Source organism: Pelmatolapia mariae, linkage group LG10_11, assembly GCF_036321145.2.
Source record: "Pelmatolapia mariae isolate MD_Pm_ZW linkage group LG10_11, Pm_UMD_F_2, whole genome shotgun sequence".
Lineage (NCBI taxonomy): Eukaryota > Metazoa > Chordata > Actinopteri > Cichliformes > Cichlidae > Pelmatolapia > Pelmatolapia mariae.
Window position 1 is genome coordinate 41,064,816 of NC_086236.1, and position 27,729 is coordinate 41,092,544.

The 27,729-nt window shown below is 40.7% G+C and overlaps 1 long non-coding RNA gene across 1 annotated transcript in view; it reads right to left on the reverse strand.

Annotated features, from left to right (window-relative positions):
* LOC134637057 (uncharacterized) overlaps positions 1–27,076 on the reverse strand; it is a 28,455-nt gene extending 1,379 nt beyond the window's left edge. Inside the window, exons 1-3 of the long non-coding RNA XR_010095060.1 lie at positions 26,694–27,076; positions 15,780–15,843; positions 2,264–2,465 (exon numbers count right to left, since the gene is read on the reverse strand). This is a non-coding gene — a long non-coding RNA (uncharacterized LOC134637057). The remainder of the gene's footprint in view (positions 1–2,263; positions 2,466–15,779; positions 15,844–26,693) is intronic.
* Positions 27,077–27,729: the final 653 nt, after the last annotated feature.

The window sequence follows — 27,729 nt, forward strand, 5'->3', positions numbered from 1 at the left end:
ATACAATATAGAAGCTTCTCGACAGAGAGGTGAAATGTTTTCAAGAAACTTAAAGAAGGCCACTTGCTTTCTTTCTTTCCCTTATACTGTCCAGTGGTTCCCAATCCCAGTGAACAGTAACACACACACACACACACACACAAAAAAAAAACTGTTGTGGTTGGTTGTAGCCACACGTAACACTGTGCATTATGGTCAACCACGTCCACTTGTCTGTCCAAACATTACTGTTCCAGAAATCTTGTGAATTGCAGATGTAACAGATGTAACTTTGCAAATCTAAGCTGTATTGCGATCTTCTTTTTTAGCGAGAACAAGCATCCTGGAAACCATTCCTAACAAGTCAGTTTAGTTTTTTCTAATTGCACTGTCATGAGCTTTAACATTTAACATGTTAACTGAGGTCTATAGACGGCCAGATGAGTTTTTATTGTGCCTTGATATGAAAACTCTTAAAACTGACTTTCTTTATGCCATGACTGTACTGTAGCAATACAAATTAAATGAAAAGACAATACAAGACTGCTATGAAAGTAAATGCTGAGGAACATGCTTAGTCTACTCTCTATTCTAAGAAATGGTAAATGTGAAATTGATTGTCTTATAGTAATAGACTGAAAATGAAAGAAACTCCCAATGACTTTAGATCAATTAACAAATAAATTTGTTCAAAATCATTCTTTTATTCTTTACACTCTTATGCAATACTACTTACACCAGGACATTCAGAATAAACTGACAATCTTTCATGAAGCAACCCTACAAGCATTTCAGAGAAGAAAAAAGAGATACAAAAATATATACAAAAAGTCTCAAGCCACCTCTCATTTCCTGATATTTTGCTTTCAATTTGCTAGACTTCCTTTTTTGGTTTTTATTTTTATTTATTTTTTTCTTTTTTCTTTCTTTGTTCTCCAGGCTTTCTGAAAGTCTCTCAAAGCTTTTCTTCAGACATTGCACTGGATCATTTTCTGAATTTTTGGATTTCTGAATTTTTGAATGTTTTTAAGACACTTGTCTAAAAAGGTACAAGTGTAAAAAACCATTGTTGTGTCTACACACAACAGACAACTTAGCAATGAACCTATTTTACGCAGACATATTGTTATTAGAACCTCCCACCCTGTTTCTTTATTTAAAACTATGAAAAATGCCAAATAAAATACAATTTGACAGACAGAAAATAATATTTCCAGAGGTGGTGAAAGCTTGACATGTCTCGAGAGGCAGTAAAGTGTGTCCTGTAAAAATCTGAGGAAACTGGACAAGCAGAGCACAAAAACATAAGTGGCAGGGCTGAAACAGATGAACTGATTCTGAAAGTCATGCCCTTAAATAACTGGAACAAATCCAACAAAGACCTAATACAGAACCTGAGAGATGCACCTGACACCTGGTGATCCATCTACTGATCACTGAAGTGTGGGATCATGTTGAAAGAATGATAGTGCAGAACAAAAGACAGCCAGCATCCAGACAAGAGCTTGTAATGTCATTCAATGAGCCTAAAGTTATCAAAGTATTCCTGAAGAATACTTCAACAAATGACAAGAAAGCTTGTCTAAGAGAGTTCATGCTGTGTTGAAGAATAAATGTGCTCAAAGCAAGGATTGACTTTCAAGCTTGTTAGAATTGAAATGAAATGAAGGGTGGCCCAAGACTTTTGCAAAGTCCTTAAGTCGTAAAGTAGATTACGATCCATAGTCTAAATAGTTTAGTGTGTAACATGGCAAGAAAATATACCTATATTTTATATATATATATATATATTTTTTTTTTTTTTTCAGTTTCAAAAGGGCACAACAGTGTAGATAATAGTGATAATAGCAAACTGTTCCAAAGCTGGTAGGTAACACGATACTATTGGTAATAAGTCATAAGTTAATTGTTATTTACTGTTTAACAATGAAATGACATTCTTTAAAAACTTGTTAGTAACTCGTACATTTACACTTTGTGTTTTGCTGTATTCTGATGTACAGCATTGTGCAGAGACATGTGGTGGATGTGTCCTAGCAGGAAGTAGTAGGGAGGAACCCTGGTGTTGTGAAAAAGCCGTGCGTGACACTTCAGCGGCCTGATTCACAACACCAGCTGACCCTCCCCACCCATCAGTGCTGTGGTAGCTAATGGAAGCTTATCTTCAGTGACAGGACCAAGTCAAACTGTCAACCAGTATTTTTGAAGCTTTTTTGTTCATCACACTGTGGAGCCATTAAAACCATTTATTTGCATGAGAAGTTGGTTGACTGAGAATACTCACCTTTCCTCTCCACTCTTGCTATACAACTAACTGCAGCAGCAGCAGATGGTGATTAACTAACAAACACTGAAAGGAGAGCAGGGAGCACTTTGCACACAGTACACAGTCTCCACCGGGGGGGCACCCAACATCTTTCCTTCTTGCCCCCACACTTTGAGGACGATGATCTGATGCTGGCAGCTTGCACACACCACAACTTAACCTGCAGATAATGAGGCAGAAACAGGAACATTAATTTCATGCTGGAGGATTAGCTTTCAATGCAAATGTAGTGTTTGAGAATTAAAGTTGAATAAGTAGGTTGTGACCCAAGGACAGCCTTAAACATCACACAGGACTCAGCTACATAAACACATCTTTAGCCAAAAAAAAAAAAGTGTGTGACTGCAAAGTGAAATGCAAAGCAGGGTCCTTGGATGTAACAGTGCTCTATTTATTGCCTATTTTTAAAGTGCTTTGGAATTGAGGTTAGGGCCATGATGGAGCTGAGAATAACTTTGGTTTCACAGCGGCAAGCCTTAATCCACCTTGAAGCGGCCCGCTGTGTACCGAAGCTCAGAGTAATGTCACTGTAAAGTAGGTTTACAGTAAAATGATCTGCATGCAGGGCTTCAGTATAACAGGGCATGTTAGGAAAATCAGTTTCCCGGTATGTCTGTTTGTTGGAATTGTTAACAGAATTGTGTACAGGCTTTGTGCAATTGTGCAATGACCGGGTCCTAAAGAGTCATGACGTTTAAGAGTCAGGAGCAAAATAGAGTTAGATAGAATTTGTCAGTCTATGAAATATGAAGAATGCCATCCAATTTGTGTCCTGATACTTTGGTATCAAAATCCAAAACATAAAAATATTACTGTTAATCAAAGTTCAGCCATTCGGGCATCAAAGGGAAAAACCTGAACTCCTGACCACTAAAATGTGGGTGTTTGGTGGGTCTGTCATGCTGTGCCAGGCTCTTTTGTTCCTCTTTTATAACTGTGTGCTTGATTCTTCTTATTTATGGCAGCAGCTAGTCAGATCTGGGATGTGTCATGTGATATTTCTGTTATTAATGGGATGCCTTTAGTCAGCTCTCCCACAGAGCTCTGTTAAAAATCCAAATGCTTGCCATCTTAAACGGCACTTGGGCACTTTGGCAGTTACCCAAAATATTTTGCCTAAGTAGGCACTTCACCCCAATCTAACCCTGCTGGGACGGACAGAGACCCAGAGGCTTCATACTGTAGAAGGAAGTATCTGTCCTCATGATGGTGTTCACTCAATTAAACTGTGTGTCTTGCTTTATCTGTCAACTTGAGAGAGTTTCTTATTTAAAAAGTGCTCTGATTTTCTTGCTGCTACATTAACTGAAGTGTATCAGTTTATTGTGCTAACATAAATGTGAATTCTTAAAATCATTGTTTCCCCCTATACTGTCATTTAAACCTCTGGCTGTCCTAACAGACGGGTTGCCTTTATTCTTGGAGCGGACTAACATTTATAACAAGATGTGAGCTAAATGAAATCTTTACGGCACCTAGGACCTGATCAAAACCTCCACATTTCCTGGTACTATAAACTTTTACAAAATACTGTACCAAAGTTTTAAAATCACGCTCAAAGCCCAATCATTGTAAAAAATGTTTTGGTTATTACTTTATTTACCTTGACCAACAAGCGGCAGGTGAAAAACCCAAATATACCGACGATTTGTCACCTAGCCTAAAATGTTACACTTTGGGAGTGAGAACGTGTTGGACATGCATTAAATAAACAAATATCAATTTTACAAATATGTGTTTCATTGTTTAGAAAATTTGTTTCTCTGTTTAGGAATAAATATCAAGTTTACTTTGTTATGATAATTATAGCTGTTCAGAAATGTGTGTTTTTGTATTCTAATTGTTATATATTTAAAAGATAACAATTTGTTATTGTAATGCATGTAAAAAAAGTCATAATAAAATAATGTGGCAAAATAATAACAAAGTATAGAACATGCTGTTGTATTATAATGTATTATATTAGCCTAGGTCACCATCAGTGTGTGGTAACTGTGGACCTGGGCACTGCATCTATATTTTTTATTTATCCATATTATATGTTATTCTAATAGAACAATGCGATTTATTGAGGATGGTCAAATCTGATCTTTTCCTGGAACACCCATGTTGGCATAAATCATATTTTGGTCTGGGGGTGGGGGCACCTCACTCCACCGGTTTGGGCCCTGCTGACTGGGGCTGACTACACTGGGCTGTTTGACGTAACAGATTTTCCTGGCAACCTGACTCAGTCCAATTTAAAAAGCATCATAAAACTGGTGCAGGCAGCTCCTCCCTTATCATTCTAATAATGATGTTGATCATACCACTGTGCTGCTGAGGCATATTTCTTGGGCTCTGTGGAGTTTGAAGTAAATCACCAGCTTCAGTTAAAAATCAATAAAGTAACAAGAGCATAAAAGTTTTCCAGAAGCAGAAGTCCAGTCCCAGATCCTGTGTGGTGTCGCCCCCTTTAGGCCAAACTCTGCACCCTCACAGCAGGCAACCTCACAGGATGAAGTTGCACCCTGCTGTTCTGAGGTGCTGTCCTGGACAGCAGTCGAGAGGGACAGTTTACAATACCATGGGAGGTGTGCAGTAGGACCAGTGTCCACATTGTTGTGTTGTGAAACTGGGTTGTAAGTGTAGCCTCTGACCACTCCATTAATCACAGGTTTGTCCTTTTGCCTGACTAATCCAGGACGGGTCAGGCCTGCACTAATTCTTCCACAAGTGGCCATGTCACACTGAACATAATATCCCAGCAATGCATTTCTTCTAATCCCTTTTTATCAGGTCTGCTGGCCTTTCTGGTCAATCTAATTGTGACAAAGCACACATAAGGGCTTTTGTGCCAAAAGAAAGTTCTTTTACGGTTTCAATTAAACGCCTCGGCCAGCCCAGCGGAAGCCTCTTGGCTCAACGCCAGTGTCCTTCAGACAAAGAATGTCACTGCGCATAATGGATAGAAACACTTGAGTGAGGAAGGAGGAAAAGAAGTGCAAAATGTGGGGGGATTTTTTTTTCTTTTCAGAGGGAAGGAACACAAAGATTTAAGTAACAATCAAAACTAGCCTGAGGGATTAGGAGCTGGAGAAAGCTGTGTGTGTGTGCGTGTGGAAATAGAGGGGGAAGCTCAGTCACAGTTCAGTCACAGAACGCTATTGGAGGAAACACAGTTTAGAAAATAAGGTCTAGCATTTCAGTTTGAAGATTTTGGGAAATGACTTTTTTAAAAGCTTCCATTGATTTCTGTTTTGTTTGATGTTCCAGCAAGTCCGAAAACCTTTCATATTTTACCACAGCTCACAGAATCTTTCCTTTTCCTTTAAAACATCCAAGTGCATGACTCCAGAACTCTTTCCTTCTCTGACTGTCCAGAATGATTTTAAGCTTTTCCACCCAACTCTCTCAGCAGCCTTTACATCACCAGTTCTCCTCTCTCATTTGGACCGAGTCACACATACGGCTGCACAGAGCTTGTGAAAAAGTGGATCGCAGTGCACTTTGTCAGAAAAGGCTCATATGTATTTGTCCGTACACATCAGTGTGTGTACAGTTGCAGAGACTTCAGTGCCAATGCTGTTAGTGTGCTGTACAGAGGCAGAAAGTGAGGGTGGTGGAGGTTTCCCTGTAGTGAATGATTCAGTGTTAAACCAATACTTCGTTGTAATATTAGGAACTTCTAATATTTTGACATCTGCTAAGAATTGAAACAACAGATGCATTAAGAGAGCAGCAAACAGAGCTGCCACTCAGCCTCTTGTCCGGTTCCTCTCAAAGGTGACTTGCTCTAATGCAAGGAATAAAAAAATTCCAAAAAGGATGCTGCTGTGAAAGAGACATCTGTTTCACTCTTCTTCTGTTCTTGGCTGTTGGTGTTTATCATTGCTTTATTTAATCCTTGAATATTAAATGTTTAGACCTTCTTAATCATTTTGACTTTCATGTCTTATTATGTTTTGCTGGGGGGTTGATGGTTAGAATGGGAACATTTCTTTAACAGTTTTCTTTACTTTACATATCTAATATGTAAAGTAAAGATATCTAAACAGCTTTAGTTTTATATATCTAATATTTTTTTCTTCACATTTTCTATTAAGCTTTTCTATCATGGCTTTTGTGGCAGCACACTATGCCTCCACCTGGTGTAAAATTTGCTATTCACTGCAGTCTTAAAAAAATATCTGTTTATGACAACAATGCCAAGGTAATTTACTGGTTAAGACAGGTTAAGACCTTAAATATCTGAGAGATAACTCTAGTGATGAAACAATTAAATCCCCTGGAAATGGTGGGAAGGAAAAACTCCCCTTAAACAGGAAGAAACCGCCACCAGAACAAGGCTCACGACGGGTTGCCTTCTGCCACGATCTGTTGGGGGTGATGGGAGGAAGGACAGGACAAGTTGCAGCTCAACTTCATTTACACCTGGTTAATAATAACATCTACGAGAGATTTCAATCTGGTTTTCGCTCATGTCACAGTACAGAAACTGCTTTACTTAAAGTCACTAACGATCTTCTAATCGGAGCTGACTCTGGTCTTCTCACTATTCTCGTCCTTTTAGATCTGAGCTCAGCCTTCGACACCATTTCTCACTCTGTACTTCTAAGCAGACTTTCTGCTCTCGGCATCTCTGACACACCCCTCGCCTGGTTTCAATCATATCTCCTCGACCGTTCCCAGTTTATTCAACTAAGATCATTCCGCTCTCGTCTATTCCCCGTCACCTCTGGTGTACCCCAAGGCTCAGTCTTAGGCCCTCTTCTCTTCATAATACACATCCTCCCTCTAGGTACCATTTTCCGCAAATTTGATCTCCAGTTTCACTGTTTTGCTGATGACACCCAGTTATACCTCTCTTGCAGACCTGACTCCTCCCTCCCACCTTCCTCCCTTTCAGAATGTCTATCTGAGCTAAAATCCTGGTTTAACTCTAATTTTTTAAAGCTCAATGAGGATAAAACTGAGATCCTCCTTATTGGCACCAAATCCAACCTTTTAAAGGCGAACCATTTCTCACTCACCATCGATAACTCCACAGTTTTCCCTTCTCCTCAGGTTAAGAGCCTTGGTGTCATCCTAGACAGTTCACTTTCCTACAAATCTCACATCAATAATCTCACCCGTTCTGCCTACTTCCATCTACGCAATATTAACAGATTACTTCCTTCTCTTTCCACCCAGTCTACGTCCATTCTTGTCCACAGTCTTGTTACATCCCGTATTGACTATTGCAACTCTCTTCTGCATGGTCTCCCCCAAAAATCCCTCCATAAGCTTCAACTGGTTCAGAACTCTGCTGCTCGCATTATCACCAGAACCCCCTCCTACCAGCACATCACCCCTGTTCTTCAGGAACTTCACTGGCTCCCTGTGAATTTCCGGATAATATTCAAACTTCTTCTGCTCACCTTCAAGGCCATTCATAGCCTCGCTCCTCCTTACCTTTCTGACCTGTTAACCACTACCTGCTCTGCCCGTTCACTTCGATCTTCCTCTTCTATCCAGCTTGCTGTACCTTCCTTCCGCCTCACCACCATGGGAAGCAGAGCTTTCAGCTGCTCTGCTCCCAGGCTGTGGAACTGCCTACCCCCAGAAATAAGAAACATTGGTTCTCTCCCCCAGTTTAAATCCCAACTCAAAACTCATCTGTTCAAATCTGCATATTCACTGTGAATCCACTGTTTGTTAATTTTATCTTGTGCTTTGTTTTATTGTTCTTATTTTACCATTGTTTTACTATGTGTCTTCCTATTGTAAAGTGTCCTTGGGTGACTTGAAAGGCGCTCATAAATAAAATTTATTATTATTATTATTAAAGACACGCTATGTAAAAGAGCCAGAGACTACTGATAACTAATGATTAACTGCATGTGTATAGACACGTAGTGAATGAAGAATAAACACTCAGTGCATCATTGGAAGCCCCCAGCAGCCTAGGCCTATTGCAACGTAACTAAGGGAGCATTCAGGGTCACATGATCCAGCCCACACTATATTCCTTATCAAAAGAAAGTTTTAAGGCTAATTTTAAAAGTAGAGAGGGTGGCGGTTCCCCTATGCACTGAAAACACACTTAATCAGAAGCAGCTGAAAATCTTCTTCAAGTGTAAAAAGTAAAATAATTAATTTTGCAAAGCGGCCCAAAGGCTTGACAATTAATTTTGTAAAGGTGGTATTGGAGGTATTGTAATTGACTGAATAATACATATACATATGCATATGCAAGCATCAGATTAATACCGTCAAGCTAATTTGAAAAACTTCCTAATAATCTCTTTGCTCTATCTCTCTCTGTATCAAGCCTCAGCTGTCTGCCTGAGGTGGTCACTGACTGCACTGAGTACAGGACAAAACCCTCTTGGTGCCTCTCTTCTGCAAGGCTGGCAGCCCCTCTGTGGTTTTCATTTTTATATTGAATATTCCTGAATTGTTTTGCATTTAAACATTTTACTGAATGTAACTAACTTCGGTTTTATGGTCTGAATCCCAGGCTTTGAAATTTCCAGCCCTTGACAGAGCTTTAGGTCAGGCGGGCCAAGAAGTCAAGCTTCACCACTGTCCTGACAGATCTCAGTACCAGCCCACAATGCAATACTACTGACTGACATCCTACTAATAAATCTCCTAGTGGCTGTTTTATTTAAGCTCCCTCAGTCTGTCCACTGCTACAGCAGGTGTTTGCATACCACTTTGCAACCCAGCTCCTCCCTTTCTGCTGCACCTGACTTAATCAGAATAATTAAGGACAGTCCTGTTGTGTGCTGGGGTCTATCTGCTGCACTCTCTGCCTTATGCTTTCCATGGAAGGATGGGGGCGGGGGTCCCAGAATAGAAATAACAACCTGCCTTCGACAGATGGGTGGTCCTGACTGAACTTAACTTTAGGGAAAGATTTCCCATGGTCTAATAGGACAATTAAAGCTTTGGTTATTAAAAATACCGCATAGGTTCATGTTATCATCAAAGTTGTTATTAAAGGTTTGGGCTTAACTCTTTCCCCTGTAAAGACAAGACAACAGAGACAATAACTCTGTATCTTTAATAACGAGTTGTGACACCTTCGTATGTATCAGTTAAGATGTGGTTTGACAACCATCAGAACAGTTTGCAGGTTAGCTGCAAAGGCAGAGAGCACCCTCACTAACCTCAATACCACTCAGTTGAGAAAAGAGCTTCAAGTGTTACTTCTGATAGTCTTTGAAGAGGTAAAGAGTCCAAGCCTTCCCCACCTCCTTCCTTCTTCCCTCAGCTCCTGTAAGAGACGTCCATCCTTCATGCTGCTTTTAGACAGCTGTGCTTACGTTGCATTACGCAGAGGGGAGTGTGGGGAAGACAGAAGATGGAGAGGAGAAACAGAGAGTGCCTGCTGGATAAAAGCAAGCTTTTTGTTTCCTAATGGATCCTTGCCCATTTTATTCAGATCAGTCATGCAGGCAGTGGCTGACATTGGCATCATTGATTTAACATCATTCATTTCAGAAGGAGGAGGAGGAGAACGAGGAGCTGAAGGTAGCTGACACTTGTGAGAAATGAGGAGAGCAGCAGGAATTCTGCATTCACCCAGTCATTCATTAAGTCGCATTCTTTTTTATAAATATGTCAGTTTAAAGCATAACCAGAATCTTTTGATTCCAGCTTAAAGGCCTGTTCATTGCTCAAGCAGATGTTTTCCTATTTTAAGATTTAACTGTGAATCAAATCCATTATTCAACTTTAGTGACAGGATGAGAGTGTAGAAACAAAACTGTTTCTCAGCTATGGATTCAAAAAAATTACCAGAAAAAAAACCACAAGAATTTACAAACAAGCTCGTTCACCCTCATCACGGCCGATTGAACGACAGTGAGAAACCTGTGATCTGGTTTGTGAGAAGACAGAGAGGCTAGGCGATCGGCACGCAGCCAGACTGAGTCCGGTATTTTCAGCCTCAGAATAAACTCCAGTCTTATCACAGGCGGAGCAGCTGGCTGCCGAGCAGGACAGGTGACGGAGACAGATACTGACAGCAGCCCGACCTGCCAATCTAACGTCTTTCCAGATTCCCAGAGCGAGGAGGGAAACGTGGAGGTGAACTCCACTGCTGCTTGAAAGGAGCTGCACAGTTAAAGTTGCAGTCTTCTCGTGAGTCACAGAAAAATGTAGCTGATCTGCAGATTGAGCTGCATTTACAGCTCAGGAAATGCAAAATGTGACTTCCTGACATGCGTCATCTAATAGGATCGAGGAATTTGGAACAATCCCCGGTTTGAGTGACTGGTACCGCATGTTCAACATGTAGTGACAGAGCCTGATCTCAGAGGAAATTCCTTTTGACACTCACCAAAAATATGTTTTTGTCACTATGATGTTGTAGAGTTTGACACCAGAGGGCTGTTTCCACCTCTTCATCTGCTGAAGAAGGGAACGTTCCTCTGTGCTCAGCTCAACTTCGAGTTTGACACGTGGATCTGCAAGCAGGATTTTGTGACATCGCAGCTAATTTTACAACATTCATGCTCCAGAATTTGGGGAAGGTGATTCAGCTTTTATTCACAAATATATCTGCAGAGAATCTTGGGGGGAAAAAACCCCAGGCATTAAGCAAAACTATATATTGTTTTTTAGCCTCTCCCAGTGGATGTGTCTGTTTCCTGGCGGTTCATTTTCAGCATCCTTATCTTCTCTTTTCTGTTAATTTAAACTGTGTTTAAAATGCTTTCAGTGCTGCAGATCATTAGCGCAAAGGAGCTCTTAACATTGATGTGGGAAACACCTGGAAAGAGCATTAATGTAAATGCTCTGAAAAACACCAACACAAAGCGTGCTTGGTGTTATGCTGAACTTTATGATATTTGTTTTTCCTCGAGTCAGAATCAGTTTTCAAGGTCAGAAAGGTTTCATTACTTTATGTTTAGCTAATTAGAAAAAAGTGACCATTTAAAACCATAAAGAATTAAACTCTGAATGTTGCACTTAAGGCATCACAAAGACTACACAAAGCATAAACACACACTCTTGATAATTCCATCAAAACTGCCACTCACACGACAAACCTAATGCAGTGACTGGAATTAGAAGAGGTGAATCCCCATAGAGGGGTAACTTGTGTTTGCATCCACCTGTGAGCTTTGTTTAAAACAGTCAGTTAAACATAAGAAAGCTGTTTTATGGAGCAAAATTAGCTATACATGCTAAAATTTAAGCAGCTGTTTGGTTTTAATACTTACCTAACCCTTCATTTTCTCTCCAAAGTAAATGTGGCAGTATCTCCAGGTCATATCAGGACAGTGGCAGAGCTTCAGGAAGATTAATTAACGCCTATCAACAGCAGACTGTCTCTTTCTGTGCTGGTAGATGTCTAAACTTGAACCAGGCCTTACCAGACTCTATGACTGCATATGCAAATGAAACATAGGAATGAAAATTCCGATTTTTTTTCCCATCCCCCAGTAATTTTCTTTGACTTGCATAAAAATCTGGACTTTCTTGTCAAAGAAGGCAACTTTTAGTGCTTAATTAGTTCATAAAATCTTGCAATGTGTGCCAGCCCTGAAGCAGGGTCCCCACGGCAGACCAACAACAGTCTGCTCATTAGAGGAAGCCATTGGTCTGTGTCTATTGCTCTGCATGGGCTGCTATCAAAGTCTCTGTGGTTTAGAGGATGCTACAGGAACACACATGCTCAAATGTAGGTACATGTGCACACTATGCACTCTGAAAACTCTGAGATTTTTTTCTTTGTGCCTACAAATCCCAAGAAAAGAACCAAAACCAACTAACAAATATATCTTTTTCCGTTTTGTGCCAGAGAGCTCACATATAAAAACATGTCAAATCTTTAGTTGTTAAATTTGTACACCACATTGTATTTATATTAATGCCTTTGCCATCTCTAAAAAAATTAATTTAACTGATGTGGGTATTATACTGATTGTTCTCTCAGTTCAAATATAATTTACAGAGCTACACTGAAGGAGGACACTATTTTGGTTTAAGTTAGGAAAATAGCTCAGCAGCAGGGCTGTTTCTATACAGCATAGCACAAAGAGATTAAGATAATGTAAAAGACCTGGAATATTTTACTATTTTAACACTGGAAACAAAAGAAATGGAAATATACTGGATAACAAGATGTGAAATATATATGCTTCAACAGAATTAATTTTATAAGATAAAATGCAAACAGTTCCAAATTCTGCAAATTATAAGCATACTGTGGACTTAAATAAATATAGTGTTCTAAAATGTTTAAATATATATGTAGATGGCTGTAAAGAAAAGCTGAACGGCAGTATTAGCTTTATTTAACTGGAAAAATCTGGTATGTTTTTATCTTTTCTTGAGCTTTGCTGCCTTAATGTTTTGATATGTCACCTATATTAGTGCCTTTTTGGTATGATGAGCAACCTTTAATCTAAACCCTGCTGCATCCTGTTTAATGAAATTAATTTTAAAGCATCTTATGTGTGTGGAAATGGAACCGGACTTTGTATTTATATACTGCTCTAGTCTTAGCGTCCACTTAAAAGTCTGTAGGCTGTACAGAACTTGATTTAGAATCACCAGTTAGCCTAATGTGGATGTCTTTGGGATGTGGGAGGATGCTGGACTACCTGAGGGACTCCTACCTTTTGCTTTAAGAGGACAGCTCTAACCAGTGTTTACTGTCACTCTCATCCCTCTCCCTGCTGTTTTTCTTTTCCTTTTTAGGAACCGTGTGTCAGCACTCTGACAGAGAACACCAACTATACCACCATCTGTGCCTGCAAGTAAGAGGCACAATGCAACAAAGTGGTGTGTCACGGTATCGCAAGGCGAGGCCGTGGAGCCACTGATAATTTCATGATGGGGGAGCTATTGTGTTGCAGCTGCAGAGAGGGGGAGAAAAGAGAGAGGGACTCTGGGCTGGATACTTGGCAGGCGTGGCACCACAGCAGCAGCAGCAGAAGCTCTGAAGCAGCTGGCATCCACAATTAGAAAGACGGGAACAGAAAGAGACAGGAAGGAAGCTATGAGACAGAGGTGAAGAAAGGGAGGGTGAGGGAAGGTTAGGAGGGATAGAAAGGAATGGAAGACAAGCACTCTTTGCACACACACATGTGAGAAATGTTCACATCTGGTTCTCTCCTCTCTGTGTACAGGGCACCAAATTGAGTTGTCATCTGCAAGAGCCTGTGGTAGCGAATCACAGATTAAATTGTTGCTTTCCCTAATTAGCTCCAGTGTGAACTCTGAGGCCCAGCATCCCAGAATGTGTGTCACTTTTATAATCCTTCCCGCAGAGCAATTTAAAATGGGAGGTAACTACCTTTAGGCTGCACCGTGGCTGGAGTCATTTCCAGGCCACATTAAATGATAAGATCTGTAATAAGGCTGAAATATAGCTTAGCTGATTGAGCCAGGTGAAGGAGACAGCTTTTGTCATATTAATCCTAATGTGAAAATGATGGAAGAAAAATGAAGTCAGGGATGAAAATGATTAATCGTGCAAGGAGTTGGATGTGCCAGTTGTGTAACAAAAAAGAGAAAGGAAAAGAAAAAAAAATACATTCAAGCATTTAAGCAATTATGTAATTTGTTCCATGCTTCGAAGAGTGCAAATGCAAATTGAATACAGTGACTCACAGCCACGAAGCAGGTGCACGCGAGCAGAGGCAGGATTATCTGATTGAATCCAACCCAGAACTCAAAACTAATTAAAACATTCTCAGACACAAGAGCATTATCTCCTGGTCTTTATGAGCAAGTTTGTTGTGTGTTTAGTGTCGATTTTTCGAGCAAAGGAAGAACTTTCAGGGATAAGAGTGAAAGTGTGGGATTATTCGGAGGAGAGAAAAGGTTGCTATGGCGTTACTCAAGAGCTGTGCCGACAGTTTGCTTTATCCCTCTAGTTAACTGAGTAGGATGTCTGCCAAGCTCCCCAGGGATCTGTGTGTGTGAGAGAGAAAGAAAACAGAGCGAGAGGAAGGAGAGTAGTTCCAGTGGGGCAGGATTTGCTGAATGGACTGACAGGCAGAGACTTTATGAAAGTGGTCTGTCACAGCGGACACACAGCTACGCCAGAGGACAGCTTGACGTGAAGCTCAGCCGGCTGGCAGAAATCATTTTCGTAGTGTACATGTTAGAACTGACCAACACTGCATTATGTAGCTCACATTGTGTGTAAAGAGCCAGAGCCTATTCATCATATTTTGTCACTGTAGACATCAGGGTGTGTTGACAGAAAAGAATTTAACTGGATTTATGTCTGCCAGCAGGTACAAGTAATAAACTACTCCACCACAAGTGAAAGTAGCAGAATAATATCAAAATTCTAAAAAGTAAAAGACGTCAGCGTGCAGTAAGGCAGTCGATGTCTGGTTAATTGAGGTTTAATGCTTTTGGAGCAAGGCAAAACCGACTTGCTCCAAAAGCACTGGAGCAAGTAGATTATAATATGTGTGCCTGTGAATCATTACAAATGATGACTTAGACTTCAGAGGGTAGAACATATGATAAAAAGTTGTTTTAATGTGAGAAAATATTATTTAAAAAATAAAAAAAAATAAAAATACAAGGTTATTATTTATCTTTATTCTTAAAAGATGCTTTGCTGGACATAAATTAGTCAGCACTTAGTATGGCTATCATACACCCCAACCACCTCCTACTGACTGTGATGAACTTTATGAATATGTTGCTTCATTCATTCATGAAAAAAATTCTCCAAAAACCCATTTAGTCAGTAATTACATTTCTTATCACAGAGTAATTGAAAAACAGTTTATCCATATATGAAAATAAATGAGCATTTTTATAGACATGTTAGGAAATAATGGTCGTTTTTTACTGTGTTATTATGTCTTTTTTTATATATAAAACACAATTTATAAGACCTTAGCATAAAAATAAGAGACTCTAATTAAAATAACTGCCTTTTTATCATTATCTTTGGAAAAATATGGATAATTCCGAATGTTAGAGTCGCCTTTAAAATAGCTGCCTCGGTGCATTTCAGCTGAATCATTGAAGTTTCCAGGACGAGGAGTCGTCCTGCTGCCACCTCACACTATCAGCCACAGTGGCCTCCTAATCAGCAGTGGAACCAGCCCGACTGAACAAACAGGCAGTTTTATACAGAGGAGACATGCAGAGCGTGACCTTGACCTGACTGCCAACCAGAGTAACCAGTGGAAACCACAAAAAAGCAAATGCTTTTCATTGATTTATGGAGCTATATTCGTTAAATGTAATTTATTTCTTTTCTTTTTTTTTCTATTCAATTTGGACCCATGATTAGGTGCAATTAAATTCAGACACGGGAGGAACAGCATTTTTTTTTCTTTTCTCACACAGAGTTTGGTTACAAGGTGTCACTGCAGCTGTTACATCTGAAAAGGAGAAACTTGAAGTATAAATTTAATGCAATCAAATGAGTGCAATCAAAGCCAAATGAAAGTGACCTTCATGTTCACATGGCTGAAGCAAACAGGCAGTAAACAGACTCATTTGCAGTAATTCCTACCTCTCAGCTGATTTCAGGTAGTGTGGAAAAGCTTCTGCTCTCCAAATAAAGGCTGACAGCTGGCCTGTGGGAGGAAAGCAAATGTCAGAGTAATTAATTTGTTTTCCTTTAAGAATAATAATAGAGGGTCAGTGGTGTGTGTTAAACAGGCTGGACTGGGACTCCTCACACATATAGAATCTTTGTATTAATTAACTGTAATAAATCACATAAGCATGGTCAGCGACTGCACACAGGCATATGATGCATGTGCTCTGCATCCGTGTGTACATATACATGCACCTCCCCGTTGACCGTGTCTGTCCCAAGCAGCGCTGTGGCGCTGAGGTCCGTTTTGTGTTGATAGCAGTCTCGTTAATCATGCACACGGACAGCCTGCAGCTCCACACCTATGATTATCAGCATTGATTGGCTCAGAGAAAAAGCAACTGCCGTCTTTGGACCAATGGAGGCAGAGGTTGTTGGGGTGTAACAGAGTGGATGGTTATTGATTTAAGTGTGAGAGGAGACTAAATGGAATCTGAATATTTTTCCTCAGAGATGAGACAGTTATTGGTGGTGCTGGGTGTGTCAGCAAGACACAGTCCCCAAAAGGATGGATTCAGTTTCGCACTCAGGATATAATAACTTAAATTGAAGTAATTAATATTAATTAATTACTTCAATTCTGTTGATTTTAATGTATGCATTAGATTCTAAACCAGTCCTGCAAAAGCGGTAAAACATCACTTTGATTACACTGAAAATTTCAAAAATAATACACCTCATCTGGTTGTTTTTTTGTTTGAATTAATTATTATTATAATTTTAATATAACAAAAGTGGTGCTGTCATAGCAGATTACAAAGGGCTAAAATATATTTACCACAACATGGAATTAAAGATGGTAAAAAAATACCATCAATTCAATTCAATTCAACCTTATTTATACAGCGCAAAATCACAACAGCCTCAAGCTGCTTAATAATGTAAGGTAGACCCTACAATAAAAAATATTGTGTAAAAAATTTGAATTTTTTCATGATTTCTTCATAACAGGTATCTGAAAGGTGATTACCTGCTTCTGTGACAGGGTGCAGCTGCAGACTGTCATGATATCAAATTTTCACAGCATGATTATTGCATCCAAAATGACTCACAATAATGATTTCCTTAAAACGGCAGTAGAAAATGTAATTACTATATATACACTTATACTGTGTAAAACTCATCTTTAATATGTGTTTGTCTATTTTTTGGCAAATGAATTAACTCAGACTGTACGGAGGTGGAAAAAGACAAGAACTGTGCAAAAGCTATAGAATAATTACATATCTATTTACAATTTTATCAATTTTATCAAGTATTAATATTTCATTTTTAACAACAAACTAATCTGAAAATGTTACTTGGAAGGAAGAAGCGTCTAAATAGAATTTTAAATTTTAAGCTTCACATTATGAAATGAAAAGACTGTATGGTGGATAATCTTTAAATTATGGAGCTACTAAAATATAAATTCTTATGTTAAATGATGAATACGATTCACTTTTTCATGCTTACATCATGTCATGTTGTACTTGCTGCCACTGATGCAGGGATTTATTTATTTTTTATCTTTAGTGTGTTTTATGCATATTCTATTTATGTCATTCAAATTTAATAAAATCCTATGCAACAGAGTTATTCATTCAGGGTGAATAATAATAATGAACTATAACAATAAAAATAAATAATAAAAGTCATTAATGTAGTTTATCGTTGTTTGTAAGCACATTCTAAAGTGACTGTTTGCTATTATTCTTGTGTATGTTTGGAAATAGGCTGCAATCACAAAAATCGATTACCAGCATTAACAAAATGGATATATTAAGCAAATAACATTCATTTAAATACATAATCACTTATTAGGCTTCCATACATTGCGCTTTAATTAATTCGGTTTACAAATGCATGAATGAGGACCATTTTGCTCATTGTCAGCTCAAAGTCATATGCAGATCATCTGACTGATCACACAAACTGATATTAGTATTTGTAAAAAAAAAAAAAAGAAGAAGAAGAAGAAGAACCAAGAAGCTGTTTAAACCATTTATAATTAGCAACAACTCTTAAATCCATGGTTAGGTTAATGCATCCATGTGGATAATGTTGCTTTTATCTGACTTTGCTAACAGTGTTGTTTGTATTTTAGGCAAACTGAGCCTTTAATTCCTGTGAAAGTCTGAACTGTATCAGTCATTGAAATATAATGAGGCGTCATATGGCGCACTCAGGGGTGCGTTATATTCACATGTATCTCTGTTACCATCAGAGTGAATGCTGTACTTTGTGCTACAACAGTTCCTCACCTTCTCTACAAAAAAACCAGGATATGGAATCAGGGCAGCCTAAAAAAGAGATGGGAATAGAAAAGATGAGCACAGAGGCTCCAGGGTCTGGTCAAAATTACCTCAGTCTGCTCCTCAAATGAAAGCAAATGTGTCCTCAAAGCCCCGCTAAAAGCGTCACACGGAGGCTGCTGGAGACGCACTCACACAAGGCCTTGAATAGTATTAGCTTTCAACTGTGGCAAAAACTTTTTGAGCACTGATTAACAAACTCGGGACTCACGTATGTCCGTGTATGAGAAAAGGGTCACTTTTGCTCTTTCCTGGAGGTGATTCGAACTGTGTGAGAATCTGGAGATCTCGACACAAATCACAGCATCTGAAGAGAAATGACATGCAAGGATGCTCACATCTTTTAAAGCCTCCCCTCCGAGTGGCCTATCAAAGCTCTCTGATTTCAAGTTTCTGTTGGGATCAAGAGGCTTTTAAGACAGCTGCACACGCTGAGGAAGGTAGCGGCACCTGGTTCACCTATCCTCGCTCTCACACCTCCTGCCTACACACCGGGCTCCTAGGAATGGCCCGAAACCAGCAGACCAAAAAAAGAAAAAAAAAGAGAGACTCAGTAAGACCACACAAGCATAAATCCTCTTTTTCTCACAAGCCTGCACACACACACACACGTATCCTGTGATAAAACCCACTAGCAAACTCTGTCACTCAATTAATGTCTCGTTTTATCTGGTTTTAACATACCTGCCATCCTCAGCTGGAATTAAAGCCTCACCTCTTTCTCCCCCCTCTCTCCCCTCCCCTTCATGCACACACTTTCTCTCTCTCTCTTTCTCTCTCTCTCTCTCTCTAAGTAGCTGCACACAGTGTGCAGGATTAAGCGCTGTGGTAATAACTTCCATATTGAAAAAAAATGCAGGGTTGGGCTTCCTCACGTTCACAAAGACTTCTTAGAAACAGAAATGCCTTACACTTTGTATATAGCCACAGACCTCGTGTCCTCTGTGGGTTTTACTTCTGGTTTTATCGTGGAGAAACACCAGCTGCGTTTTATGTTTCAAGTTTGGTTTTTTGGGTTTTTTTTAAGGATTCCAAGGGGGGCTGATGCCGTGAACTATCTTGTACAGTGTTTTCCCACAGTGTTTTGCAGTTCAAATGGCGGATTGGAAAGTGCTGACATTCTGGTGGCAGATACTGCTCTCTTGCCCGCCAGCGCCATAAATCCCCTGTTGCGAGGAGTGTGGTGTGAAATCCATTTAGCACAGATTCCTGCAGAAAGCTTGTCATCTCATTGAAAAGATCCCCCCTGAAATATGGAAAGAAGCCTTAACTACAAAACAGAAAAAAAGTAGGATGTTCTTTTACTGCCACAAAATCAACCCCACCACCACCCTCGAGACCGAACCTTTGTTTCTTCTTCAGTGTAATACACAAAAAGAAAAGCTGCTAGTAAACAAAGATGGCTGCCGCATCTCTGTCATGGTGGCGTTAATCTTTCATAAAGTCTGTATGCAATATGCAGTCGTCCCCCCCCCCCTCCCCCCGCACGCAGCACCGGAGCACTAACAGGTGTAAGTGAAGCTTTATCATTTCTTTTACTACAGCACTTCTGCTCCCAGGGTCTCTGCGAGGATGCCAGTGACAGTCGACTCGCATCACCCCAGGACAGGAATGGTCTCAGAGCGAGCTGATGTGCTCTGTAGAGTCAATAGCTCCTCTTTTGTCTGAGGGGAGACAAAGGTCTCTTGCAGCTTCTCTTGGAAGCAGCTTCATTATTAGTGCATTTTATAATGTCAGAGAAGAAGAGTGCAGACATTTGGAAAGAGAAATGCAACCAGAAGCATTGTTTGATTATAGAGGCAACCTCCAGCATCAGCACGTTGTTTAGTTTGAGCCAATCAGAAGTGGTCCTGATGAGAGTGTCTGACTCTGTGTGTGTGGAGGGGTGTACTCTCCATTGCTATTTCAGGTCTGAATGTCTTTGTGTGCAGCTATATGTCAAACAAAGGGCCGCTATGCCTGCCAGCATGCCGTCCGTATGGACGGCATGCCCCCCACCCCCACCCCGCCAGCCAGGGTGGGGTGTGGGGCAGAGATGTAGTGTGTGTGTGTGTGTGTGTGTGTGTGTGTGTGTGCGTGTGTGTGCATGTGTGTGAGATTTTGGAGTGGAGGGGGGTGTGCTGTCTGCGGGGAGCAACCAGGCGTGTGAAATTACTCCACACTGCCTGTCTCTTTCCTCTTCCTCCTGACGCCTTTGTGCTCTGTTTCTTTTCTTTCCACTGTCCTTTTCCTTCATCTCATTCACGCTCGCCTCATCTCCACGACCCCTCTACCTTTCACCCTCTACTCCCTTCTAATTCTCCCACCTCCCGCCATGCTTCCTCTTCCTGTCTGTCCCTCAGATGTCATTCCACTACACAGCTAGGAGCTAATATTAGCCCGCAACAAATGATTATGGAAAGTTTACCGCCCATTACAGCTCCTTTGATGGGAGACAGTCTTTGATATGGAAATGCCGCCACTGCCACCATGTAGGATGCACGCATATGCACTGCATTTGTGTGCTTCTGTGTGTGTGTATGTATGTGTGTCAGACAGAGCGAGACAAGCGTGAGAAGACAATGAAAAATGGAAGGTGTATCCTCGGGGAACCCTGTCGTAAACTGTTTGGACAAATTGGGACTGAGGGTAAACTGTCTCAGAGGGTTTGTCGCAGCCCACAGCTAATATACGCACACATGAAACTGACACATGACGAATGGTAGGTGTGGATGATGGAGTTACTATGAGCCAATAATCTCTTTAATATGTTCAATCCCGCTTAGACACACTAAGTACCTAAGTGCTCAAAGTGGAGAGGCAGGCAACGTGAACAAAGAAAGATGAGCATACAGCTAAGACATGTTAGGGTGATAGATAGGAGTCAAATATCTTCCAGGTGTGTAGAGAGAATATGAAAATTAATTTCAAAACATTCTTAAAGTCCGTAGACTGAAGGAGTCCACAAAGATAAAGAAAGAGGGCTTACCTTTCAGTTCCACAGCCACATGTGAGAGTCCATCACCCTTCACACACACACACACACACGCACACACAGTCATCATGCATGTTCTCCCACGCGCTCATACACACTGTGTGCAGGGAGGGAGAGACGAGAACCCATCATTGTTCTCATAACCCCTCCCACACGGCTGCGTAGCTCTGTCTGGATGGATACATGTAGGAGTAGCACTCTCACACACACACACACACACACACACACACACACACACACACACACACTTTCTCACAGTGTCTAGTAAAAAAGAAACATGCAGCATCAACAATCTATCTTCTTGTACCCTCTCTTTACTCTAGGAATTCCAACACATACACACACACACACACACTTCCTCCACTCTATATGCTTACAGCAAACAAAGACTCCCACTCACACACCATGTGATCATGTGATGCGTGTGATGCACAATGCTTGTGAGAGCATGTGGTATATTTCCACAGTTACTTTGTCTACGTTGCGCACATTTCCTTTTTGCACCCTGCTGTGATACAGCAATGTAAGATGTGTGTTTTCCTCGCACGTACACACTGTGTAACATGTGACTACATAAGTGCGTATTTGTGTGTTATCCACTAAAGGCATTATGGGTGAGGATAAACAAACACACACCCTTACAAACCCTTGTTTGGCGAGGCCACTTGGGCGAGGAAACTGCTCTCGTGTCCGTTCTATTAGTCCTGAGGGGCAGTAAAGCTACCTGTACTTACCCCCACTGCATTATTGATGGATGGTAATGGTGCCATTACAAGGATAGGAAGCTGCTGATGTTTTAACACAGGGTTAATGAGGAAGCGTTAAGGAATTAAAGTCCGCTGGGCCAACTTTGGCATTTTAAAGGGAGAGGAGCAGGAGGCAGAGTGGAGTGTTTTCACAGAGAATGAGGGTTACTAAAAGAATGGTGGTCCAAGCCCTAACACAGCTCAGCTATTTTCTAGGCCTTTATAAAAATGATAGACAGCTAATTAATGTTCTAAGATATGGCAGTTTGGTGTGATAGTACTGGTCTGAACCAAGCCACTGTGGTTTATATCCTGCTGACCGAGGCGTTTGAGTCCAGCCAAGTCGTCAACTTAGCCGTCTGTATTTTTTGAATGTGCAGACATGGTGTAAATCTTATAGCCGTAAATCTTAAAAACAGCAGACGGCTACCTTTTAGCAAAGTGGTTGTGTGTGACAAAAAGCCAAGCTGGCTTCCCGTTCTGATCTGCATACCGGCTGCATTTGTAGCAGGCAGCACTGCTGTGGAAACAAGACAGGTTGTGAGGGTCAGGATTTTATCCAAGCAACATTTACAATCTGTCTTACTAATTAGGAAAACACACACACACACACACACACATGCAAGAAAAGACACTTTGCTCTCCCATGAACACACCATACAGTGTTGATCCAGCACCAAAGTGCATTATGTTTTTTTTAATGGTTTTTATTTAAAATAAATCAGAACACACCTGCTGAAGTTTGTAAATCGTATTTTTGCTTTGGCTTGATTTTTTTTTAATTATAAGATGAAATTAATTAACGTCCTATCTGATAAGCCTTTGTACTTTCCTCAGCAGCTTTGTTAAACAAGTTTTTAAATGAAGTGTAATTAAATAAAATAAAAGGGTGCAAATGAAGTCACATTTGTAATTATTAACTCTGCAGTGAAAGTGAAATTTACACAATTTTGCAACATGTCTGCAAGTACAGATGTGTTGAAACACCCATTTTAAAAAAAACCTCTAATTAGATTTGTGGGTAAGTGTCTTTGTTATCGACTCTGTGATGGAGAACAAAGGACTTCAGCAACGTGCACGAATACACGTGCATGCTCAAGTAAGCGTTGTCTGATGTGCCTTCTACTCTGTTAACTGTACAGTACTTACACCTACCTGTTGGTAATTTTCACTACTTTTTCTTGCAGGTATTTTCTGCAAATGATGGAAACATTAAGAATGAATGAACATTTTTACTATTTTAAAAAGGCTTACATTTCATATCTATATTTTCTGTATATTTTAGCGTTTTCTTATGTCTGACTATTTCTTTTTAGGTCAAGCTTGTTATATACATTTGAAATAACAACTACTACTAACTAGTAGGTACTCTTTCACTTAACATACATATATTAGCTTTTTGTTAAAGATCACATGCAGGTGAAATTCAGTGAGCAGTGAGATTTCATCAGTAATGTAATCTTTGAGTATATTTCTTCAGTTTTGTGTTATTCCTTCATAATGTGTTTTCACCTGTAGAGAGCAGTGCAGAAGCACTTATCTACTGTCTGGGATTTAATGTGAACACAATGAGATCTGACTTTGGCTGATAACCTGTCAAAAGCCATGAAGAGTTAAAGTTTGTCACACAGACATTTCACCTGCAGGCATTTATACGTAATGTGTAAAAATGTTTTAAATGAATAGTATTTATTAACATCAGAAAACTTTGGATAACAACTGACCACTGGTTTAGCCCTACAGTTTTTATCAAAACATTAAAAAATCTAATACATTTCCTACTTTGAAAACTAATAAATTATAAAGGTTGAAGGTTAACTAAGGTTTCAAACATAAGGCGCAATAATTACTGCTAAATGTCAGGAATTATACTTCTTTGATAGATTGAAAAACATTATAAATATATTACAGCCTTTAATTGCAACCATAATCAGGCAGCGCTTTAAAATAATGTCTGAGTATGTGAGAGCTTCTTTGATGGTCTGCGTTTTCTCAGCTTCAATGCGATCCCGGTGGAAGATATGACTCTTTATAGTACACTGTGTTCCATTACACATGCCTTTCCACCACTCCATGTCATTCTCTGAAAATGCTTTTAATAAAACTAACAAAAATAAAGGAAAAGAAAAAGGATGCAGAAAAATTTCGAGAGGATTAAACACATCTGAGTGGCACAAAAGCGTTCAGTCAGTGAATGCCACACCCAAGGCCCCTCACTCAAGCACAGTATATGGATACCCACTCCTTTTCCTTCAGAGGCCATCTCACTGACACACACAAACACACACACACAGCGGCAGGGTCAGTGGCCAGTCTCAGTGAAATACAAGTTTCCCCGTGTATGATGACACCGCTGTATTCTCTGAGATTGCCTGGCCACCAAGGCTGCCGCCTCATAGCCTCTTGACAAGAGAGCACAAGGATGACCAAACAGTCAGCGAGACAAGCAGACTGAATTAGTGCCGATCGAATCAAATAAATCAAACAAAACTAATCAGATTTTTTTAATATAAATGCTTGGTTTGGATTAATTTTTTATTGGGTTTTAAAATTGAAACGTGACGTTTTTAAACCAGCTTGGAACTCCGCTCTGGTTCCAAACACCTGTCACGACAAAGCAGGGAAACAATAGGAATTAATGAGAAATATTCAAACGTTTTCCAATAAGTGTTTGTGTGATTCACAGAAGAGCGGAGGGGGTTTGCAGTACACCGCTGCATACAGCAACTGCTCCGTGTATTTCAGATATTCAAATTATCTCTCGCTTGTGCTCGCTGGCATGTGAGAGCACAGAGGCTTCATGGCATAAAAGCTGGCCAAATATACAAACTCATAAGCTATCAGTATCAATGCTTTGGGCAATTATTAGCACATAAAAGAAGCTTTTAGATACATGGGGGGATGGGGGTGGGGGTGTAAACTGATCGTACTATGATAGAGTATGAAAGAGAAAACAGGATAAGAGAAAAAATATGTTTTTGCGTGTGTGATATCAGCTTAGATAAACGGAACCTGTGGGGGAGGGCGGCGGATGAGGCAGGGTGGGCTGGTGCCACATGTACAGTACCTGCTCTATCTTGGCATAGTAATGAGCTACCCAGCTCTGTGTACTCCTCTCTGTGCCATTCAGTGCAAATAAGGAGATCCCAAGCCCACGAACACGATCATTTAAACATCTTTGAGATATTTTACTTCACCAGAATTGACACTCAGCTCAGTTTAAACGATGAAAAGACCTTTCGGGGGTTTTTTAAAAAACCTTTTTTGTTTAAAACAGCTTTCTGAATGCATCTGACACCAGCAGCTCTGAGCATGTGCAAGGCTGAATTTATCTGTGGATTAATGAATGAAGCACACGGTGTCAGAGCTGCGTTGATACTCTGTCAATATCAACACAAGCTGCAAGCTTGTTTCCAGAGCTTAGACAAAAAACCACTGACCCCGCCTTGTCTCTCCAGTCCTGCCATGTTAACAGCTGTTTCTTTTACTCTTGGTGAATAAATAATAAACATTAAGTATTAAGACTTTCAGAGATACTAAACCAAATAATAATGAGAATGCTTACATTGTGAATAATGAAAAAAGAAAACTGCTCCAGGTAGAAAACAATCATAATGATCTCACTAGACCAGGTGAGCCTCGTCCACAGGGTCCCCACCCACTCAACTTCATCAGCAGCACATGCACAGTCTCCATGACAACCACTTACCATGACACCCCCCCCCCCCTCCCATCCCCTTTCACCATGACGACCTCTGCCACCCAGCTGTCCTCCCGAGGCCTGTAACTGAGCTAATATGGCTGCTGCTGCGGAGCGCCCAGCGACACTGAGAGCACCAGCCCTCTCCTCCTCCTTTCCTGTAATTCCTCCACCCCAGGGGGTTAAAGCAACTCAATCCAAGGACTCCTTCAGACAATAAAACCCACTCTATCCTTCGGTTCCACTGGGTTTAGTGACCCATTGCCTGCTAGCATAGGAATCAATTTGATGTCCAGTGCTGCTAACTATCAGCCTAACAACTCCTTAGAACTGGCAAGCCTCTCTCACATGAAAAACTCTACCCATGATTCCTCTCCCAGCCAGAAAAATTTCTAAATGGCTTCTGTAACCTGGTTTGGGTCTTGCTTATTTTGAAACTGAGCTCAAATGAGAGGTTGATTGTGTGCTACAGGAATGTGTAAGTGCACTACAACTACAATCCAAACACACACACACACAGCTTTTTAAAGCATCTCTTTGTGTCTGGGGGGTTGCATAATGATTCCATGACAGCCTGTCAGACATCATATGAAATTGATTCCATGCAGCCGAAGCTCCCCTCACTCTCTCTACACCATTGTCCCCTGATGACTCCGCTCTTGATCAATCCTATTATGTGATAACATGCTACAGTATCCTAACAAAGACAAAGAAAAGTACAGATCACAAATGGAGGCATCGTTAATGTCCGTTAAACGCTGTCACAGTTGATTTTGCGTGCAGAAGTTGGTACCTTTCAGGTCTGTGAGATCTTCCTTCGTTAAACGTGCGATAAAGCTTCTGACCTGCAGGGCTGGCCACATCAGGAGAATGTTACTACCGACTGGAAAACCGTTTAACCTGACTGGAACAGCATTTAAGACTTTGTTGAAAGATTGTCAAGTGTCCACTAGGTATGAAATGTAGCCTTTAGGCCTTTCCGAAAGGGGAGCATATCCATACACTGAGATGCTGTAGTGTGTAAACGCCTGAGTGAAAGTGTGTGTGTGTGCGTGCGTGTAGAGCGGTGGATGTCGAATGCATGCATGTGCAGCAGAGTAGTGTGTGACTTACCCCTGGCTGTCCCTGAGGGCTGAACATGCTCTGACAATGCTGACGCTTCTCAGCGTCCCACTCCTCCGACAGCTTTCATCTACAGTATGTTCGCTATCACTCAAAACTCCCTCCTCTGCTTCCTGAACACTCTTTTTTGTTTCTATAGTGTTTATCTTCCCGTGCTATATCTTCATACTTCCTGCCTCTTTTTCTACTACGTTCTTCTTCTTTCTCCTCATCTTTCTCTTACTCTCCTACTTTCCATGCTCTGCATTTCCAACTCTTTATTCACTTTCTCACTCACTTTCTTCTTTACTCATCTCCTTCTTTTTTCCTCCCGCTCTTCTTCTCCTCCTCTCTGTCGCCCTCATCAGTGCTCCAGGAGCTTGGTATCGCTTGTCTCTCGGCTGGCACAGAGAACAGGCAGACACATGGGAGGGCTGTTTTGTAATCCAGCAGGTCATACCACCCTGGCACAGGAAAAGGGGGGGGGGGGGGGGGGGCTGATGGGATGCACAGAGGGAGGGGAGGGGGGAGGGAGGACTTAGAAGGTCTATACTACTACCTTCCAACCTATACCTTTTTTGCATCCCTCCGTCTGCGAGCTGATGGTCTCTCCCTTTTTTTTTCCCATCGACGCCGAGGTCTCGCCTCACTACATCCTCTCTGCGAGTTTGAGGTTTTAAGAAGGAGATGAAGGAAGGAAAGAAGGAAGGAAAGAAGAATGAGGGAGAATGGGAGTGGAAGGAAGTGTGGGAATGAAAGGAGGGATGAAAAGGAAGAGGAAAAGATACTGATGAATAGAGGAAAGGAATGGGGGAGGGATGCCTCGAAGGGTTGTAGACAGAATCAATGAAGCCTCTTCAGGAGATATTTTTTAAGTATAGGAATCAAATGTATGATAAAACGGGAACAAGGAGAGCAGTCATGATTTGGTGATGCAAGGAACAAACAGATGAGCAGAAAGAGAGCGGTAGAAAGACAGCCAAAGAAAAAGACAGAGGTTAGGACTCAGTGGCTAAGCGGCTGTCTGCCTCGCTGTGAGCTGTCATCT